Source organism: Myxocyprinus asiaticus, chromosome 8 (genome assembly GCF_019703515.2).
Source record: "Myxocyprinus asiaticus isolate MX2 ecotype Aquarium Trade chromosome 8, UBuf_Myxa_2, whole genome shotgun sequence".
Taxonomy (NCBI): domain Eukaryota; kingdom Metazoa; phylum Chordata; class Actinopteri; order Cypriniformes; family Catostomidae; genus Myxocyprinus; species Myxocyprinus asiaticus.
The window spans coordinates 31182973-31198844 of NC_059351.1; positions in this window are offsets into that span (position 1 = coordinate 31182973).

The window sequence follows — 15872 nt, forward strand, 5'->3', positions numbered from 1 at the left end:
ATGTTAATAATGCTTTTATAGAATTCTATCTTGATCTCTATAGTTCCACATCTTCGTCTAATGGTGAAAATATTAAAAACTTTGTGGAACCATTAGAACTCCCTAAACTGACGACTGAGCAAAAACATTTCTTGATTCTGAGATAATCTTGGAAGAGCTTGGCGAGCTAATTAAGGCCTTGCCTACTCTATCAAACTAATCGGAGATGTTAAATTACACCCCATTATCTCGCATTTGCACTCGGAGTGTTTCATTCGGACATTTATTTAAATGTTGCCTCGAGCATATGGCTGAACCCAAAATTATGTATTATTAAGTCCCCTTTCTACTGGTCAGAGTGGATTGTTAGTGAGGTTAATATGCTCAGTGTTGAGATCCTTTGAAAATTTGGTTCAACATTTTGGGATCCCCAGATCTCAGTTCTTTAGGTATTTACAGCTGCTCCATCTGCTCTGTACTATTTTTGGGAGTAGCATACTCCCCCCTAAAGCGGCAAATACTCTGGGAGTGGTGATTACTGCTTTTGGAAAAGGTCATGAGGCATCAGTTTATTATTCCCTGCTAATTCAGAGTCTGGGGGACAGAGCTTTACCTTCTATCAAGAGATTATGGGAGTAAGAATTAAACTTGGTATTGGAGGAGGGCATGTCGGCTAGGATTATAAAAAACATCAAGTCTATATCTAGAGATGCAAAGGTGCGCCTTATGCAATTCAAGATTTTACATAGATTCTATTGGACCCCCTCTAGATTGTATAGGCTTGGTCTTAAAGACACACCCACCTGCTGGCGATGCCAATCCGAAGATGGAGACACAACCCATTTTTTCTGGGGGTGTGTTAAGATCCAAGAATTTTGGTTGAAGGTTCAGAGTTTTGTGTGAGATGTGTTGGGCACTTGGGTTTTGATTAACCCCAGACTCTGTATTTTAGGCAATGGGGCGGTCATCAAAATAGGGGATAAACACATAAAAAATTGGGTTCTGACCAGTGTTATGACAGGGAGACAGATTGTTTTAAGGGGATGGAAGTCGGCTTGAGCGCCCTAATTTCGGGAGTGGTGCACGGAGATGGGGGGGGGGGGCTGCTTTTGAGGAAGTGTCATATAGAAGGCTGGGGATCTGGGATTCATCTGATGGGAAATGGGGCAGTTATTTGGAGTTTTGGGGGCACTCTCGGGGAGGGGCTGTGGAGAGAGAGGTGTAGTTTTATGTGTGTATGATTATTATATTCTTTTATTATTATTTTGTGGGTGTGTGTACTTATGTGTGACCACAGGGATGTTCGCTGGGGGTCGGGTGGGGTTGGTGATTGGGGAGGGGGAGGGGTAGTAGAGGGAGTTAAATGTTGATTCGATGTATATTTGTTTTGTTTTTCTTTGTCAACTCTTTGAATCAATAAAAAATGTTAACAGGAAATTATTTTTGCTGAATTAAATTCGGTAACACTTTATTTTACAGTGTCCTTAAGGCCACCACAGCATAAAAATAAAAAACAAAAAACAAACAGACATTGGCTATGTAAATTGGATGACAAAGAATTTCTGAAGTTTGCTAAAAGGCAAAGCAACAATACTTTATTTGGCATTAATTTAAATCATTTTATACTTGCATGTACTTGTATGTATACTTGTATTTATAATATTAACATATTTAAATAATTTAAACCTTTTGTTTAGATCAAACTATTATCAGTAATATTTTGGGGGTGAACCAGCAATAACATTGGTGTTTGTCATTTTCTCCTTCCACCCTCTCTATCAGGAGCTTGTCATGGTCATTGTGTAACATGTCTTTTCACATCTTCATCTGGTAAATTTTCTTTTATTTGTTTTTCAATGCTGTACATGTAAAGAGTAAATAATATGGTACAATAGCTTATTAATAAAAGCAACACAGTCTAACTGAATGCAAACTTAAAATATATGCAAATGTACAGTAAGCCCATTTTTCATGTATTGCTAACACCCGTATGTTGTTTGATAGACTATTCACAATGCTGAGTCCACTGATAGAACAATAAGTGGCTGTGTCCAGCATGATTAATATTGAAGTGTGTAACATCAAACAGAACTAATAGATGCACTTATTTATCCACTGATCATCACAGTTAAGAAAAAAATAATAGTGAAACAATAAAACAAGGCTTGTTTAAAATGGCAAAAATACACATTCAGCATATATCCAAGTAAAGCAGCCTTACAGTAGCTGTTATCTTATATACTACATGAACATGTATATGTACAGTGCATTAACTTAATGAGTACAAAAACCTTTCGGGCAAGTTCACCATTAGCAAAGAAGCTGCCAAAGCCTCCCCACAATCCTCTACACAGCCTCTTCTGTTGAGACTCCCCCAGTTATTCCATGTTACACCTCCTGAAACAAAAATGTGTTTACATTGTAAAGACATGCTGACATTTACTGCCTTTAATTTACATTTAAATACACATTTGCAACTTTCCAACTTCTAAGTAGACTGAGGACGAAGTTCAGTCTTATTTCTTCAGGATTTGGAGAAAAGCAGTGTTTGGTTTTCATAGGTATCTGAAGATTAACGTCTGCCATTTCTATAGGGTCTTCAGCGATGATTTATTGACTATTGCATATAAAAACAACCAGTTCTTCATCAGATTGTAGCATGTTAAGAGAAATAATAACAGTAATTCATATCTCTCTGCATGCAGAGTGAAAAGCAACAGAAGTGATAAAATGTGATACTGTTTGTGTTGTAAATGTAGTCTGTTACACTTCTTACAACAGAGCAATTGTGGTAGATCACTCCTTTACTGATAATTACGAATGTGACTGCCATTATTTTTGATAATAAAAAAATATATATATACTGCAACCACTGAAAATAGCATTTTAATTAGTTAAATCAGGTTATTTGAAATCAAGACTCTTTTCTTACACTTACCAGGACAAACAAATCCTCTTTACTCTCACTGGAATGCAATTGCCTAAAGAAAAGAAAGAAGAAAACCTTAATAAAAATGCATTGATGAATCAAGAAGAATGACTATGGTACAGACGGCAGAAAAAAAATAAATAATAATAAAAAAAATATATATATATATATATATATATATATATATATATATATAAATACAAACAAACCGGCTTTCTCCTGGTTCGCTGAATCACCGTCTACAGGTCAAATTGTTCCACTAATCTTCACGATCCAGAAAAAAATAACAGTGAATTCTACAATAAAACAAAGCTTGCTTTAGCAACAAAATTACACATTCATCATACAGTATATCAACGTAAACCAGCCTTACACTAACTGCTGTCTTATATACTACACAAACATATATATGTACAGTGCGTTAACTTACGGAGTGCAAAAATCTTCCTTTAGCCAAGGAGCTGCCAAAGCCTCCACCTGATCCGCTACACAGTCTATAGAATTTGAGGTTATTTTGATGTAGCCTGTGGGCTGCAAATAATCACACTGGACACAAAAATATCTTTTTGGGGTTTTATCTGACAACTGTTTAAAAAAAAAAAAAAGGGTAAACAGCGGTCGATGGGGCCGTTAAGTATTTAAAATAATAATAATAATAATAAAATTATATATATATATATATGAAAATACAATAACTGTGCCTTTGTGCTTATGAAATATGGTAATGAAATAAGGTATAATGAACTACAGTAATGAAATACGGTAGAGGCCAGTTCTTACATGTCTGCATAGAACATGATCAAACTTCACAAATGCAATCCACATGCCTCCCAAAGAATTACATCAACTGATCAAGGTTTATGAACACCTGATAGAAGACTTCAGGACTGAGTGAAACAGCATTGCATGTAGGGCAGCCCCCTAATAGTCGACCAAATGATAGTCAAGAGTCTTGGTCGACCAAGTTTTGATTGGTCGGTTGGTCGCAGAAAAAAAAAAAAAAAAACTCCACAGGAAACTGACGAACACCGCTGGTTGGACGCTAGGTGGTACTATGGGGTAATTTTCGTTAAGCAGGGTTAGGGTTAAGCCTACACAATAAAGCAAGACACCTTGATTTCAAACTTTGAACTTTATTTTTTATTTAAACTAATAATTTAAATGAAACTGGAAACAAATTAAGTGCAATTAAAATGTGTGTTGTTCAACTTTTTGAAAGATGGCTTTACAACAGTTGTGAAGGACAGCAGCTCTCTGGCAACTAACCTACTTCATCTGTGCATTCCCTACTGGTCAGGTATTTCGTTGTCTGGGAAAATACATTGTGTGTGAATACATTTATTTTGTTCCCTATATATATTGCAATATCCAATTACATCGCAACCCCTGGGCTGAGGGATCGGTGAATATTCTTGCTTTAGTGATTTTGCATTAAAAATTAAATTAATTAATTTAAAAAACAAAAAACTTAAATCAAATACATTTCTAAATTCAAATTGCACTCCAAATGAAACAAAAAAGCAATTAAAATAATGAAGTAATCAAAACAATAATATATATAAGTAACCACCTTCCCATTTACCGTCAGGCAAGTATCCATACACAATCCTTACACAAATGAAGACATAAAAACAATTCTCAAAGTAAAAATAATAATTATAATGATGATAATAATCACTGAAATATAAATCATGGTTCGAGGTGAATGTGTTTTTGTATAATTTTATGTTTTAATCACAGATGTATAGCTGCACAGTTGTGGTCACAATGAACTGCTCTGTGGAAATAAAGTGAACTGAACTCAAAGCACCTCCTGAGCTGAGATGTCTGAGGTCATTTGCAGCACTCATAGACGATACTGTTCTTGCAAAAAAAAATAAAAAATTCAGAAGACAGAAACAAAGAAAGAGTGAGAACTTTTTACATGCGTGTGTTCCACGAGACTGCAATGTTACTTATAACATTCTTTCTCAGCCCTGGAACTCAAACAATTTTCTGATGCCCCCCAACATATATATAAGTAATTAAATTAATATCATAAACGTGCGATGACTAGTCGACAAATGGCTTAAACTAACGCCTACTATTCGACTAGGAAAATCTTTGGTCGGGGGCAGCCCTAATTGCATACTAATTTTGGTTCATAAAATGGGCTGAGTGCATACCTGAATTGGCTCTTTTAGTTCTTCTTGGTGCTGTTACAGGCTTTTTCATATCTGGCTTAGACATTCTAGGACCTGTGTCATTGCTAGACTCATCTCTCTCTGGTGCTGAACCTTGTTGTTCATTGTTCTCTGAAATCAGTACAGGTTCACCTATAAGGGCTTCAGCAGCTGACACAGAGTTTTCAGGGTTCACATTCTCTGTCTCTTGCAGACTAGGATATGTGACCTCTTCTAACACAACAAAATCAGGATCAGAATGCACAACCTCAACCTGCTCAGAAACAGATTCTCCCCTTGATTTTGGTGTTGTGGGAGAATGGGTTTCAGTCACCTCTGGCTCAGGAACAGAGTTAACACAAGGGTGCAAGTCAACTGTATGGACACTTTTTATAGGACCACTCTCAAGGGGCTCAATGGTAAATTACAGTATGTGTGGTATCCTGCACATCTATGACCCTGTATACAGTAGGACCCCATTAATTCTGTATTTTGTTTCTACCCAAATGTCTGTGACGCAAGTATACCTGCTGACCCACATCAATAACAGGGCAATAGACCTTGTCATTCAAAGGCACAAGTCTCTCAGCAGCCTTGTGTTTGGTGTATTCCCTGGCTTTTTTTATGAGCTTCTCTCAATCTGTTTTGGAGAATCACTAACCAATCATGTTTTCTGTCCACAGTTTGCTCTAGACCTAGCAGAGCATCTACTGAAAGATGCGGGTTGACTCCAAACAGCAAGTAATGTGGTGAGTATTCAGTGGTTGCATGTGGTGTTACATTATAAGCATAAACCAACACAGGAAGGTGTTCTGGCCATCTCTTTTCTTTTCAGGGAGAAGTGTACATAATAGATCATGTTCTGTTAAGGCGCTTGCACTAAGCGTTACCCTGAGGCCGATAGGGTGTGGTGTGGGTTCTGTACACCGTACATTTTACACAGCTTAGCAATCACATCGCTTTCACAATTTCTGCCCTGATCAGAATGCAATCATTCAGGCTCACCCTATTTCATGAACCACTCTTTCAGAAGGATCTTGGCAGTGGTATTAGCCCTCTGATCCTTGATTGGAAACACCTGTGTGAACTTTGTGAAAACATCCATCACAATTAGCATGTTCTCACAGCCATCAGAGGCAGGTTCAAGCACAGTAAAATCTACTGCCACCACTTCAAGGGGCCTTTTGAACAAGGAAAGTCTTCATTAGAGGATGTGTCCTTGGCTGTGGCATCTTGGTTAAGACGCACCTTTGACACTTTTTGATCCACTGCTCTACATCATTATTCATGCCAACCCAGAAGCATCGCTGCCTCGACAGGATTGGCATGCGCTTAATGCCCTGATGTTCCATACTGCCATGAAAACTTTCAAGGACCTGTTCTTTTAGAAATGAGGTTAAGAACAGCTGTTGACATTCACTACAATGTTGGTCTTTCACAATGCAATAAAGCAAGCCATACAGCTTTCTAACACTCTTACAACGCTTTATCAGTGACAGGACAGAATTTGATAGACCAGATCTCTCATGAATGGTGGGCTTTTGTATACGTTCCCAAAAGGTTCTGAAAGAACTGAGAGTGGGATCTTTCATTTTAAAATCCTTCAGTTCAGCTGTTGTATAACCCAGCAGAGTAGGTGTACTTTGAGGGTTAGTGCCTTTCTCTACTCCACACTCTAAGCATGAATCTGTCTAACCCTGCAGACTTTTCACCAGTCATCAAGTCAGGCTCTAAGGATGTTCCTTTGTTTATTATATTGCAGATGGCAATACAGTCATCAAATTCTGCATCCTCAGGAGAAGCACCCAGGCCTTCACTGCTCGTGAAAGGAAGATTGAAATCTGCATACCATAATGCAGGAGCAGAAGTAAGCTTCTCATTCTGCAGCTCAATTGCTGATTGGCACTCAGATGACCACAAAGCAGTAAACTCTCTCGTTGTGGTGCCAAACTGCTTGATACACAGGTTCACTAAATCATGAAGGGGGCCGGAAATTCTAGAAAATCCCTCAATTAACTTTCTGTAGTAACTACAGAACCCTAAGAACGAGCGTAATTCTTAACTGTACTGGGAATTTTCCATTGCTTGACCGCTTCAGCTTTAGCTGGATCAGTACCAATATCTCAAGCTGAGATCTGATGACCTAAGAAAGTTACTTCTTGCTGCAAGAAATGACACTTTTCAGGCTTAACTTTGAGACCTGTTTCTTTTAGTCTGTTAAAGACTACTTCCAGTTTCTGCAAGTGCTCAGGGAAAATGGGCGAGTGCACTAGTATGTCATCAAGGTACACTAGTATGATCTGAAAAATTAGATCACTCATGAAAGCCTGCATAAGACATTGAACATCGAAGGTCCTTTGCAAACCCCAAAGGGCATCCGAGAACACTCAAAGATCACAAATGGAGTCGTAAATGCAGTCTTATCCTGTCTCGCTCGTGGACAGCAACTTGATGATATCCACTTGCTAAATCAAAAGAATAAAAAAGAAAAGAACTTTGCTCCTTGTAGTGCATCAAAGCTTTCATCTATTCTAGGCAGAGGAAATGCATCTGGTCTTTGCATTCAGCTACCTGTAATCAACACAAAGTCTGAGACTGCTATCAGTTTTCCTAACTAGCACGATAGGTGAAGCATAACCACTAGTGCTTTCTTGGATCACTCCTTTCTTAAGGAGTTTGGTGATTTGTTCTCTGACTTGCCTATACTGAGTGGGTGGGATACGCCTATAAGACTGGGCCACCGTTACATCATCCACCACGTGACTCTCATGTTGCACTTTGTCTGTAAAACTGAGGTCTTCATCCTCAAGAGCAAAAACAGAGTACTTCATCAATAAATCACTCAGCTCTGCCTGCTGTTCAGGATTACCACTGATGTGTAGCATGTTTAGAAATTTTTTGGAGCTGTCCTCCAATAACTGACTGTCTTATGTGTTTACACTGATCTCTTCAATATCAGCAGAAATTCTCTGAAATCTCACCTCACACATCTCATTGGACTTCACACTCTCGCCAGGAGACAGAGTACCAAGTCTAATTCTGGCCTGTAACCAGATATCTTCTGGGGAGAGATTAACAACCAGTACAGGAAACAACAGTTTCTCTGAAGGTACAAGAGGGGAAACAACAATCAGTCAGCCAGGAAAGGGTGTGTTAGCTGGTTCTAACAGGAAGTCCTGTGAACCTTCATGTAATATACTCTTTGCTCCTTTGACCATTATCATTGTAATTGATGAAGCAGATATGTGTACTATGTCTTTTCTAGCTACTCTGACTGTGCTTCACTTCTCTAGACAGCTGGCACTCTCCAATCAGTCTCCCTCCAATCAGACTGCAACTCTCTACCTAGGGTAGTATCAAACTCTGCATGAACCAGTTGTCTACATCTGCTAATGATGTTCATGCCAATGAGGGCTGGTGCAGCAGAAGAGTTTTGTGAGTCTCTGACTACTAGAAAACCACACTCTGGTAGGGTAATACCCATGGTTTCAACCTCCAACTCAAGATAACCTTGGTAATGTATGTCTAAACCGTTGGCAGCTGTAATCTTCAGCAAACCTGCAGTGGACATCATATCTTCATCCTCCCCATACAGGTTCTCTGAAGAAACTCTCAGAAATTGTACTGACTTGGCTTCTTGTATCAAGTAAACAAGTGGCCATTACTCCAGTAATCTTTAGATTAGCGATAGGACATTTTCCCACAGCACACTTAAGTAGTCGGTCATGACAAGTATCGACATTGGCTGAGCCTATGGACTGCCCTCGCACTTCCTGGCTCACAGCAAGCGAGGGTGCAAGGCTTCCCTGCTGCACTGAAGATTTAGCACTCTCTGTGACAGTCTGTTTGTTTTTTTTCACACACCTCTTAGCTATGCGAGTTCTACACCATTACACCAGAAACATATTGGCTGACCATCATCTGTAAACCTTGGATGCATCTTGGGTTTACAATGAGCCACAGGTTGACTTCTCGACAGCTTGTGTTAGCGCTCCTATAGCTTTTCCTTGTTTTGCTACATTTTTTAAAACTTCAGTGAGTGGTAGGGTTTTTCTCAGGTATACCAACAGCAGCGTACTGAGCTTCTGCTGTCTCAGACAGAACACTTCTTTTGCTGACTAATTTTGTGACATAAGATTTAGGATCTTCTAAAGACCACATAAGGGCTTCATCACGCACTTCAGTTAGTGTTTACTGTGGCTTGTCTCTCACAAACGAAGCTCCCTTCTAAGGCCTGTGTCCCTAATCCCCTCAATGAATTGAACTTGGATGCCAAATTCACATTGGATATTGCATTTAATGGCTGCTTCAGGATAGAACTCAGAATTTGGGACAATGCATGAGAAAAGGCACGAATATCCTCGCCTTCCATTTGTTTTCGGCTATAGAATGTTTGTAATAACAGATACACTGCGCTTTTCTCGAAAAGCTTCTCTCAGGTACACAGAGGTCACATGATCGCTTTGGTTCCTTCCCCATTCGTAACCTGACCTCCTCTAAGGCTGCACCCTTTAAGAGAGAGTGTCTAACTGGTCCTCGGTGATCTGATTTCTAGCATGTAACACCCTCTCTATTTCTTCAATAAACTCATAAACATATCTCCCATCTTTGCTGAAATCACCACTGAATGGTTGAATGTGACACTCTCTTGGCACATATAAATAAGACCTGGTTGGCGCTCTACTCAAATTGGAGATAGCTGCCATGGTCTCATCATGCTTTCTGTTGAGTTGTTGAATCTGTCTCTGAACATCATTCATACTAAAACCTGCACCATGTTCATCAGTGTTTTGTAATACTGGACTAATATCATCAGATTGTGACATTTTGAAATGTTCAAATTATCTCAGTTCAACTCTTTGTCAGTTCACTTGTGGGTAAAACAAAAAGTCTATTAATCAGTCCATAACGTTGAAACCAAAGGATATGTTGCAGAATGTCTGTATAATACTTCTATTTCCTCTTGAAGACAGCCACTAGATAGGTGTCTCGTCGAACAAAACTTAGCGGAATCAGGCGCTCTCTCTCTCTCTCTCTCTCTCTCTCTCTCTCTCTCTCATCCAGCAGTCTCATCACCTCACCATGTCACCTCTGGCCGACGTCTGTTCACTGGACAACTGCACCAAGGAAGACAGCCTCCACTCTGTGACCCACTGGCACCTATCTTCACCTCTACCATATTTCAAAAACAAACTACCTATTGGCTCCCAACAGTCAGATACCCCACTTCTGCAACCAAAAATGTAGCCAGTGGGTGGCAAATAACCACACTGGACACAAAAATATCTTTTGGGGTTTTTATCTGACGACTGTTTAAAAAAAGAAAAAAAAAAAAAGAAAAGGAAAACAGCTGTGGATGGGGCCGTTTAGTGTTTTTTAAAAAAAAAAAATAAATAAATAAATAAAATAAAAAAACTGTGTCTTTGTGCTTATGAAATATGGTCATGAAATAAGGTATAATGAAATACGGTAATGAAATACGGTAGAGGCCAGTTCTTACATGTGTGCACAGAACGTGGTAAACTTCACACATGCAATCCATATGCATACCAAAGAATTATCAATATATGAACAAAACCGGGAGTTCTATTGCACAATGTCTGTTTCCACATCTCTAACCGGCAAGCATGCGCAACACAAAAAGTTCTTAAAGTGACCACGTCCAATTGAAGACAAGAGTCAAACTATATTATATTTCTCCACATGGCTACATTGAAAACAATAATATTTTCTAATACTTATCAGCATAAACTAATCCTCGTCAATCTTACTGCCTTTTATTGCCTTACTGCCTGTTTTTTTAATTCTTAAAAAACCTTCTTAATACAAATGCCTTGATGGAATAAGAAGAATGACCGTGGCACAAACAGCAGAAACATAAACATAAAAATACAAACAAACAAACAAACCTACTATTTCTCATCATCTTCATCATCTTTCATCATCACGTGTTCCTCATCAAGTTTCAGTTCAGCACAGTGTAGAGTGCTCAAAACACACCACTTTCAACAATTAATAGATTAAACATAAAAAAAAATTTGTTTTTTGGCTGATGTAGTTAGTGAAGAACACTAGATAAACTAAGCTAGGCTAGGCCAGTTCATCACGGTAGTCTCGTGCATGAACTTAATGCACTTTTTGTTCCTTTAAGAGTGTTTACTAAATAAATACACAAAAATGTACGTTTGCATCTATGCTTACCCAAGTTTCTTTGAAATGATCATATTTTCATAAAATTTAATTAATGCTCCATTGTTTTGTCAGCATTCAACAGCACAACCGCAACCCCCACAGTAGCCTAAAAAATCACGGTACAAAGAAAAACCTCCCGCTGCTGTGGGAGTTTGAACAACAACGAAATTCATATGTACCTGAACTTGCAAAAAAAGGATATTATTGAGCATTTACAAAGAAAATATTGGAGAAATGCACACGAGGCGGAACCCAGCATCTTCACGTTATCTGTTCCTTTTAAAAGACACGATACTTCCGTGTTCACTTTTAAAGGGGCTGTAGCCAAATTCACAATTTCTTTCATGCAAAATAAAACTACAGCGTTAGTGCAATGATTAAACTCTGCAAAATATTATTACACATTACAATCTCAGTTTTAATATGAATTTCACTGATTTTATGTTAACAGCAGGTTTTCATATATAATATTATGTTTGCATACTTTATATATTTTTGTCTTTATTTATATTTAATATATGGTATTATATAATTATGTTGTTTTAATATACAGTATATTGGATGTTTTGTATATTGTGATCATGATTAATATTGTATATTGGTCAAGCGAGTAGTTTAAAATTAAATAAATATTCAAAAAAGCTTATTTCTTTACACACAACAAAAATAGGATGTCAGGTAGGTGGTACACTTGGAAATCTCAGTGCATCACAAGTGTTCGGATGTTTATTTGACTCTGCACACTTGATCGGGAAATTACCACACACAGGCCGTACACCTTATATGTCACAGGAATTTACAATGTCAGTTTTATCCCAGAAATCTGCCTTTTAATGCAGTGACACACACACACACACACACACTTGCAAGACACAGAGCCTTGATGTCAACGTACCCCCGTGGCTCAATAAAACAGTTCAGCAACTGAAAGGCTCCATACAAGAATGGCGACGCTACCACTCTGCTACAGAGAAGTTTAGTTACAGTAAACTAACAGCTTCACGACTTTAAGCAATGTTACTGCTGACGAGGGCTGCAGCAGACACCTATACATGCCCGAGCACTCTCTCGTTCACTCTCTCACTCACTCACACAAATGCTTATACACACTACCTTGTTACTCCAATAAGTTCTAAAAAGCAGCCCAAGCCTGTGATACTAGTTCTAAAATACTAATGATACTAGTAGCAACGAAGGCTTCGGCTGGATCAAGCAAGACACTGAATTTATGGTGTAACGAAGTAGTTCTATTCAAAAGAGTGTTTTAGGAATGAAAACCTAAAAATGAGATAAAACCCTGAAACCCTATATTGAGGTGTGGTAACTGTGGTATAAGCGAAATATCTGACTCTGGCCTGTTGAATTATTGAAAAATAATGCACAACCGAGGTGGCCATGACGCAAAGCGGAGATACCACTTCAGGGTGTGCATTACTTTTCAATATTCCTTAAATAGAGGTTTGCTTTATTTTTATTGTTATTTTATGTTTAATTTTACTGGTAATTTACCATGTAGCCTGTAGGACTTTAAGTGCACCAGGCAGCAAGACATTCCAAAGGACCCCAAAAGCAATAAGCAGAACCTTCCGGAGGAATAACCTTAGGGCCTTTCCAGGCCATAAAACTATGAATCTATACATTTGGGGATGAAAGTCTGTGTAGCCCCTCTCCCAATTACATTCTGCATCCATCACTAAACAAAAGAACTCTCAGAAAGATTGCACTCCTCGGGGAGTCTGATTTTGGGAGACTGAAGCTCCTTTTTATTTTGTTGATTTGAGATAATTAACGAGTGCCAAATGGTTGGTCAGGAGATTAACCATTCTGCTAAAACAGCCCAACAATTTTTCCATGCAGGCACCACATTTTTGACTCTCTATGCATCTCACTCCAAGATGTCCAAGCTCTCTGTTGGACCATACATACAAGATAATTTTAAATACCAGGCTTAGCCTGACTATATCATCTACAATAACAGATAATCAAGCATCACCATGCTCTAAGTTATTGGAGTAACCATTATAACTTTTAATCTGGTATTAGGAAGCTCTCAGTCTAGGAACAAAGGGGGTGGGAGGTCCCCCCTCCTTCTTGAAGTTACACTCAAGTATCTTAAATACATGGAACTAACGTTCTTGTCTTTCTCACGTATATATCTACCTTAGAGCTTGACAGATTACCCCATGTAATGTTATCCTTTCTTTAACCATATTATTTATTCTTATCACCCTTTTAATCGCTTATCATGCATGTTATTACCATTTCAATTATTATTATTACCCTCATGTTTGGTATTTATGAGGTCCATAGTTAATTTACAGAATGTTGATGTTGGGTAAAATCCTACAACTTGCATTGTATTGTTACTATCAAAGTTTAGGACTGAAATACCTCTAGTCAGAGCAGGAAACCAAAGAAAGCATGTAACAAGAGAATGATATGCTAATTAACTTGAGGCGGGAAAAGCTATTTATGCCCCGTGGTCAAGTCAATTTCTGACTGGTTAGAAGTCTTTTGGGTTGTACCCAGTCAGAAAGGTTAAAACCTCATGACACTAAACGAACCATTGAGTCTACGTCTAATACGAGTCTATGCTGAACACAAAGTCTATGCTGAGTCTACATTTTCTTTTGAGTTGTTAGCGTTATCATCCAGTCTTTGTTTTCTGCAAAGTCTTTCACGATAGTAGTCTACTTCACCGCAACTGCCTTCGGCCCTTGAATGCTCCGCAGCAACCTGCCTATGAATGAAACCCGGCTCATTCATCTCTTGATTCGTTATTCCCGATTGGCTTTTCCGATCCCTCATGTCATCTTTGGCTAGACTCCCAGACCGAAGACGCAACAAAAGAAACAACCCATCAACTGACCAAGTAACCAAGTACAGTATTTCCATGTCTCGCTAAACTGGTGTATTAGATAAAAACCAATACCACATTTGCAGGCTAAAATGAAGGTGAATTGGATAGATTGATGGTTTGTTCTGTCATGGTTTGTCAAAATTCTTCCATTGCCATAAACTTCACATCATAATTTTCCAGTATTCCATAGTTTATTTTCTTTACCTGTTAATTTGTGTATTTGTGTGCATGTGTTAGATTAGTTTGTGCCTTAGGTGTAGAATAGTGTAATAAAGTCTCATTTGCATTCAAAGATAAGTGTCTTGTACTTCATGCTCATAAGTTTAATGTCTTAAACCTTCTTGTTTACTTGCTAATAAACAGTGTTTATGCTAAATTTAGGATATTATTTCATTGGCCACGAGGTGATATTCCTCCCATAATTGATAAAAACTTTAGTTTCAACATATCGGTGGATGAATATGTTGATTGGGTTAAATATTAATTCTGTTAGATTCCCTAGAGATTACATCATTATTCCCCCTTTTAACCAATAATGAGCTCAAATTCATGTGTCAGTCTGTGGGAGAGGGAGAGCGGTAAGGCTCGTCACCTGGGTTGTGAGTACTCTAACACCTGTCTCTAATTCTAGTGATGGCAGTGGGAGACCTGAAAAGGCACACCAGAGCATCAATGTGGGAGAGAGAATGACCGGAAAGCACGACATCCCTGAGTAAGAGAGTCATTAATTGTGCTTTCATTTATTTACAAATTATTTTATGTTATGGCTGTCAATTGTGTGCTTAAAAAAAGAACAATTAAAAGAGACTGACCTTGAACCTGCTTCGTTGTCTCCTGACTCCTCCCTTGCCCACGAACGTAACTTATCACACATTGGTTTAAACACTTTCGTGAAATTATTTGACATTTGATGGAGTGTTGTCTTTTCTTGACCTGTCTTGTCTTATACTGTGAATGTGATTAGTTACTAATCATGTCTTGGCCTGTTCTTACAGTGCTACACGCTAATTATTCAGGCATTAGCATTGCAGTCCTCATCCCACCTTGAGGAGGGGACAGGTTTCCAAAAATCAGCCTTGGATCTCATTAGACTCTTAAGAGTGCCTTGCCTCTCTCAGGTGGAATGACAAGCGTTAATGACGCTGTCCCTTTATCCTCTCATATTTTCAAGCAGAAGAGTCAGTGTCTCTCTCTCTTTCTCTCCCTCTAAGGATGCGATTACAACACACCATATCGCACCTAGAGATTGCACTTCAGTGTCTGAGAACAGAAGAGAGGCTCCCACTTTCTCATCAGAGAGCTCATTTCAAAGAAATTATGGCCAAACCCATGCTCTGTAATCACTTGTTCAGTACCACAAAATCTCCATTTATTCTAAGTGGGTGTAAATTAATTTTTAGATGGCTGTTATGAAGTGGCAATATTTGCAAGGGACAATTGTATACAAAACAATGATACTGAAACACATTTACACCAGCAACCAATGTCTTATGAATGGGCTATATTCACTTATCGCTTGTACTTTGTGCGCAACATTTCACCAACCCACTTATACCTAGACTACCAAAACTTCATGGCCATGCGCACTGACTGCGCATACGAGGTATTGAACATCACTGCGCTTAATGGGATCATGTAAAAATAAATCAGATTTTCCTTGATATTTTGACATATAAGAGGTCACTGTAAAAACATACTGTAAGTTTCAGAACGCAAAACCTCCTCTCTAGTTCGGAAATAGCATTTATAT